Source organism: Triturus cristatus, chromosome 4_1 (genome assembly GCF_964204655.1).
Source record: "Triturus cristatus chromosome 4_1, aTriCri1.1, whole genome shotgun sequence".
Classification (NCBI taxonomy): domain Eukaryota; kingdom Metazoa; phylum Chordata; class Amphibia; order Caudata; family Salamandridae; genus Triturus; species Triturus cristatus.
Genome location: NC_140585.1, coordinates 903,311,225 through 903,317,645, shown reverse-complemented (window position 1 = coordinate 903,317,645; position 6,421 = coordinate 903,311,225). Strand labels below are relative to the sequence as shown.

The 6,421-nt window shown below is 45.4% G+C and overlaps 1 long non-coding RNA gene across 1 annotated transcript; it reads left to right on the top strand.

Moving 5' to 3' along the window:
- Positions 1-2,275: 2,275 nt before the first annotated feature.
- On the top strand, positions 2,276-4,990 carry LOC146855764 (uncharacterized). The gene is made up of 3 exons (XR_014980872.1): positions 2,276-2,367; positions 3,815-3,931; positions 4,922-4,990. It is a non-coding gene; the product is annotated as an uncharacterized LOC146855764 (long non-coding RNA).
- The last annotated feature ends 1,431 nt before the right edge of the window (positions 4,991-6,421 follow it).

Below are 6,421 nucleotides of genomic sequence, written 5' to 3'. Positions count from 1 at the left end.
CCTGCAGTCTCAATTCAAAAGTGATGAGGATCCATGTAGATGTCCCCATAAAGCTACAAAGTATTTAAGTAGTCGTGAATAATCATAGTCGTCTTTGTCATCAAGTTTTCAATAAATTCAGAGATTAAGGAGCCATAATAAGATCCTCTAATCAACAATACGTAGTGAACTTACGGACGGCAGGTGTTCATGAACATCTTGTGACATGGTATGTAACATTCTGGACTTATGTTTCTAATAATTATTAAATCAGCATTTGTACTATATATTTGTATGTGTCTGAATATTCTCTGTATCAGGGGTTATCTCTTAACATCATTTTGTGTTCGTAGCCCAAGAGATTAATTTCTACAACTGTGTATATTTATATAGAACTAGGGGTGGGCGGAATTTGCGAAATTAACTGTCGCAAATTATCGCGAAAATGCAGAAAATCTCCGCAAACACGCCGGAAATATCGCGAAGACGCGGAAGTTTTTTTGCCGCCTGTTCGCGGTATTTTTTGCGTGATCGCGGGTCGCCAACATACCCATGCGGTTGCTCACGGGCGCGGCCATCTTGTTTTCACTTGTCCCGCCCTCTCGCGATGCTTACTTCCTGTTCCGGGTCGCGCAATGCATGTTCGCGCCTGTTCGCGGTCGATATTTCCTGTTCGCGACCGCTTTTACTTGATCGCGTTGCTTTTTGCTTGCTCGGGGAGAAAATATCGCGCGAACTTGCGCACGTGGTCGCAATGGGCGCGGCCATCTTGTTTTTCACTCTATTGCATGGTTCTGGGGCCTGATTTTCAATCCTCCCTAAATCTTTTCAATCCTTTGTTTATAGCCACTTTTTTTGGATCTTTATTACTTATTATTTCTCTAACTATTTTCCTGCTTCTATATTTTTGGTTTTTGTCTACTTTTTTTTTGTTTTTTAGCTACTTTTTCACTCTTTCTATTGCCTATTTATTTCCTTTACTTACTTTTTTAATTTTATTACCTTTTCTTTCCCACCCCGTCTCTCATCCTCAGAACCATGTCAAAGGGTAGGGCTCGCCGCAGTCAGAGCCGCGACCGCCTTCCATGTGGAAGGCGGCGCCCACAAGGGGTGCAGGCACGGGCCTTATTTGGGGAGGTGGAGTTGGCTGCACTCACTTTCTTTGTGCAGCGCCACCTCCCCTCAACCCTGGCAGCAGGTGGCAGGCCTGGGTCCGGGTACGGCCTCCGGGAGCATCGGCAGCGGTGGGTGAAGGTGCGCGGGGCAGTGTCGCGCATCTCTGGGGTCCGGCGCACCCAGGCACAGCTGACGCACCGGTGGTCCGACATCCTGAACCGTGAGCAGGACCTGCTGGACCTGCTAGGAGTGGAGGTCCCGGGGCTTGGTGAGTACCTATTTAATTATTACAACTTTGTGTCTGTTCTTCTGCTCTATGTTATATATTGCGAATATCTTTTTTTCCTTCCAACCAGCTAGAATGTTGCTGCTTACAATACATTCCAGGTTAATAACGTTTAAAAGTCTTCTGTGATTATGACACAGGTGCTCTTCTGCGCTACTACTAATCTTACTTGTTTGCAGCTTTGCGTTTGCGCTTGCTTAGCGTGATTCTTTACGAGTTTATTTTAGAGAAATTAAGTTACGTAATGCTACAGTGACTCACGTCCACTCCTTACTTTGTCCTGTCACTAATAGATAGGGGCGGATTGATACTTAGGTTTAGGTACTTTGTAAGGACCTTCTAATTGGTTAGTGGTATGCGTGATGCCCCCCCTCACTCAGTTACGTGACGTGCTGCTAGTACGGCAGTCTTTAGAACCTTTTCTAGTTTGTTCAATGAGTGGAGGTAGGCTTAGCAGTTACTTAGCAGTAGCAGATCAGCATCAATCAAACCAAAATTTGGTGTATACAAAAAATGTAGTCATGTTCATGTGTCCTCCATGATTGGACCATACACATTGTTGAGGAATACAGTGGAAATGCAAACTTAATGTACAATTGGCATGCCTGGAATAGGTGGGCTAGGTTGGGTGGTACGTTGTACTACTACTTAGGCTTAGTTGTAACTTAGTTTTCTGGAATCAGAATGGAAGACTGGATTACTGTTGATAAATAGTAACTTAAGTAGTCGAACTGCGAATCCCCCGATATTACATGTTGACCAGATGAGATCGGTCAATGTAGTTATTGCAATTGTTGTTTACATAAGTGTTTTTTGACCGTTGTTGACAAATATTGTATTTGTTTGACACCATCCATCAATGTTTGTCTCTTTCTTATATCTTTCCTGTCCATCAGCACCCAGGGGCAGACCGACAGGGACTGGGCAGTCGGCGGGACAGGAACACCACCAGGAGGACACCGCTGAGGGCTCCTCTGCTGGCCCCAGTAAGTCTTCTTGTTTTTAATAATATTTCTTATTCCATAACTTTTACTGCCCCATTTCTCCCGAACTATAGTGTGTTTCCAAATGCTATTTTTTTACCACCAATTATCCTTCGATCTGTACGGTTTCAAAAATCTTATCCCTGCCTCCGCTATGATGACTGAGTACTACTACATACTATCAGTCTGTCTGTACTGTAGTAGCTAGTCTTGCCCAGTTGGCCAGTGCCACTCTTTGTGAAAGGTTGTAATATAAAACTCATATTCACCAGTAGCTCGTACAATCCGTTGGGTCGTTGTCTTGTACTACTTTTACTCTTATTGATGTTGAGGCTTTGAAAATTCACAGCAACAGCCCTACCAGATTTCTTAATATTTTGATATGATACCCGATAGGACATACCACTGTTGTAGGGATCTTGCACATACATTTGCACCAGAAAATAGGATGTTGGTGATGGTAGGTTGGACCTTCCTTGCACACCTCAATCAGAAATTCCGCACCCACCACAATTCCACTGCTTGACTATAGTACTGTCTTGTCATACCTATTAGGTCTCGGAAACCTCCCCCCAAGATACCCAACAAGTAGACAACCCAGAACATAACACACCCAACCTCTGTCGTGGAAGCAATTCACATGCACACCCTTACTTTAATTTGCTCACTCGTGTAACTTAGTCCACTCCACACCAAATACCACGAAGTCTATGTAAGTTTAAAATGTTTATTTCAATTTGAGAAGGTCTGTACACTGTTTTCTTAGCAGCACCAACCGGCAAATCAATAACATTAAAACAATATACATTGTTACACTTATACAGTTGGGAATTAAATCATGATAACTGAACAGTGGTGGAAGGCAGCACCACCATCCCATAGCAATTTAGTTTATATACATTTATAAATGAAGATGTGAGTGAAGGGACCCCTCACCTCAGAAGAACCTAGTACTGGTAGTTGGTGCATCGTTCAGAAGCTCTGGTTCGTAGAAGGGAATCTTGCGTCTGTAATGCGAAAAAAGAAATGGTGTGCGTTAGTATATTGCAACTTGCAAGCATTTCTCAGCCGTGCCAAAAAGTGTAGCATCTATGGATAAGCAATATGGACTAACAGTAACAGTAGTACACCAGTTCTTCCTAAAAAAGTGGCTTGTTAATGTTTGTTGACCGCTTGTACGCAGCGCGTAGACTAGACAGTAGCAGTGTGAGGCAGGTCATGTGGGCTCAAAGGTGTCTTAAGAAGCTGCAAGGTAAAGGTAACGTCACATGTGCATGGCTAGGGCTAATCAAGCAAAGGCTACAATGATCATATAACTATTAGTGTCTACTCTACTACTACCTGATTTGTACTAGTGATGTATGTTAGTATTAACTCATTTTTCAACCTTGCTACTGATCAATAGGGGGGAGGTGTATATGACGCCTAATAAATGTGTAATGTTTTCTAGGCGCACTACCGACCACCATTGCTGGGGCCAGCGAAGGCGACGCCGAGGGCGAGGATGCGGCAGTTGCAGATAGCAACGGAGCGGTAGGGGGAGTGGCAGCACCAGTGGCAGGCGGTGGTAAGTTAGATTCATAATCTTTAACTATTGTTGAACTTGACAGCACACTCGCTGCAAGGGTGTACTGTATGTATATGTATACTGTACAGTTGTGACTTAGGGCCCCATTAGGATGGTGGGCGTATTGCCCCCGCCGTGCCGGCTGGAATTCACTGCCGTCACCGCAGGGGCAAACCTCCCGCCATCCCTGTAGAAAATATTCAGACATGTCCAGGCGGAAAAGGGTTCAATATGGCGGTGGTGTCTCTCTCACCACACCGCCAGCCATATAATCTGCATTTTGGAATGCCTTTGCGTGGCGGCATTGCCGTCCGCCACGGAAAGGCATGCACACATTGCAGAGTATGCTTGGGGGCCCCCATGGAGGGTACCTACCGATGCTATGGTACCCCCCCCGACTTTCAAAGCAAAATGTGACAGGCTCCGTGCGGGGCCCGTCATGTTGTGCTTGGAAAAGCAGCACAACATTTTAGCATTGCTTTCAGCAAAGCCAACCAGAATTTAAATTAAAAAAAACAGGGTGCGCCCGCCACTGTGCCGGGCGCATCATCCTAATTAATTGTCCCCACGGGACCCCCACCCTTTTTAGCAGTCGGATGGCGGGCGGACGAAGCCTGCCAGCTATCCGATGTCGTAAGTAAGTATGAGTTCTTGGGGACGTTTGAAGAGTGAACTAGAAGACTAGAATTCCCTTTAATTTGTATAGGACTAGGAGCCGGAGTATTGAGTAACCAATGGCCTCATCTATCTGATTTCAACTCCGCTTTGAAAGTTTTATGGAGAAGAGCACCTGGTGCACTGTTCAACTAAAAAGTGTAAGACAGGTGGAAGGAAGAAGGACGGGCGCCATTTAAAATGTTATGTACTACTGTGCTTTATTTTATAGTGCTACTCTACCATGCCACTATGTGTATAAATAATTACCTTGTCCTACTGTTTTATTAAGACTATATTTTACAATTGTCTTGTTTTTTTCTTTTTGATACACAGCAACTCCGAAACTCAACCGGAAGGAGTTGGCCGCCAAGGCACGGCGCCGGAAGCTGGAGGCAATCCAGCAGGAATACCGGCGGCTGGTGGTCCTAGCCGAGGAGGAGGAGGAGGCTGCTGCAGCTATTGAAGCCTCCTCCAGTGCCCCGGGCCCCAGCCACTGCCCTCTAGCGGTACGGCGCCACCGCCTGGCGGCTGCCCGCCGCCACCGTGTCATCTCCGGTGCCCCCCCACTGTGGCTGCAACTGCCGCGGCCTTAGACGCCGCGTCGCCCATTTAGAGGACGAGATGCGCCAGATGCGTGTCCTCCTCCAGTCCCGCCCCACCAGTTAGTCCCTGTCACTGCCCCTTTTTTAATTCCTGTTCTTTACTCGTTTGGCGTTTGACTTTTTTCTACTGTGGACAGTGGTTGGGATTAGGGAGGTGGGTGGGTCAGCTTTTGTGGGTTTAGTTTATTTGTTAGGGTAAATTAAATATATTTTTCTATGTTACATGCAATGTTGTTAATGTTTTGTAGGTGGGGTAACTGTTTTACATCACACTGTTTCCTTGCTGGTGCATGGCCGCCCATAGCCTGTGTTTGATTTCAATAATTTGCTGACTGTATAAGACACAAACAGATAGATGCGACACACCATGCTAGCATAATGTGCGTTTGTGCTGTGCTGATATACTGAGATCAGAAGCGATGCGCCACGGGCCTCACTCTGCTACTCTGAAGCAGGACTTTAAGGTAATCATCATGATGGACGGTGCTGTTAAGTCACAGTCATTTGCATTGCGCAGATTGAGTGAGTCCCCTTCCTGTATTGAATTAAAAGCAATGTATCACCAAGATGCAGGAGAAGTACACATTTCTTGTTTGCAAGAAGGGGAAAATTAGTGTGTTCTGTAGAATGTTGATTAGTGGCAGTGCACAATTACATCAATTCATGCGCAACACACACAACAAAATCTACATCATTCAGTCTGCGATTCTGCGGCCAATGCATGGCATCAATCATTACCTGTTGCATCTTATTTTCAGTTAATGGCCAGTCTCTCTCGGCTCTGAAGGAGGATAGCTATAGAAGTCATCAGATTCATGGTCCACTTGTTTTGGAAGGACGAGGAAAGTTTGAATTTGTTGTTACCATCATCCAATCATCATTCATGAGGGAAATGGAATTGAGCAGGAGATGCAGTATGATCGAGCGGAGGAGCTGGATTCTGAGGACTGTAGTGTCAAATGGCAGACACCTGAAACTTGTATCTTAAATTAGAAGAGTAGAAGACGGTGATAATGCATTTGTTGCGATTCACAAGTTTATAACCGGAACGACAGACACAAACAAAGGGGGAAAAAAGGGAGGAAGACAGTAAGTGCGAGCCTAATTGTCAGGGAAGTATAGCTCGTCCTCAAACTCTGGGGGATCTTCCAGTAGTAGGTAATCATCTGACACAATACTTCCGTCACCTGAGCCGCTGTCCTCATCTTCCTCTGTTGATTCATGCATTGTG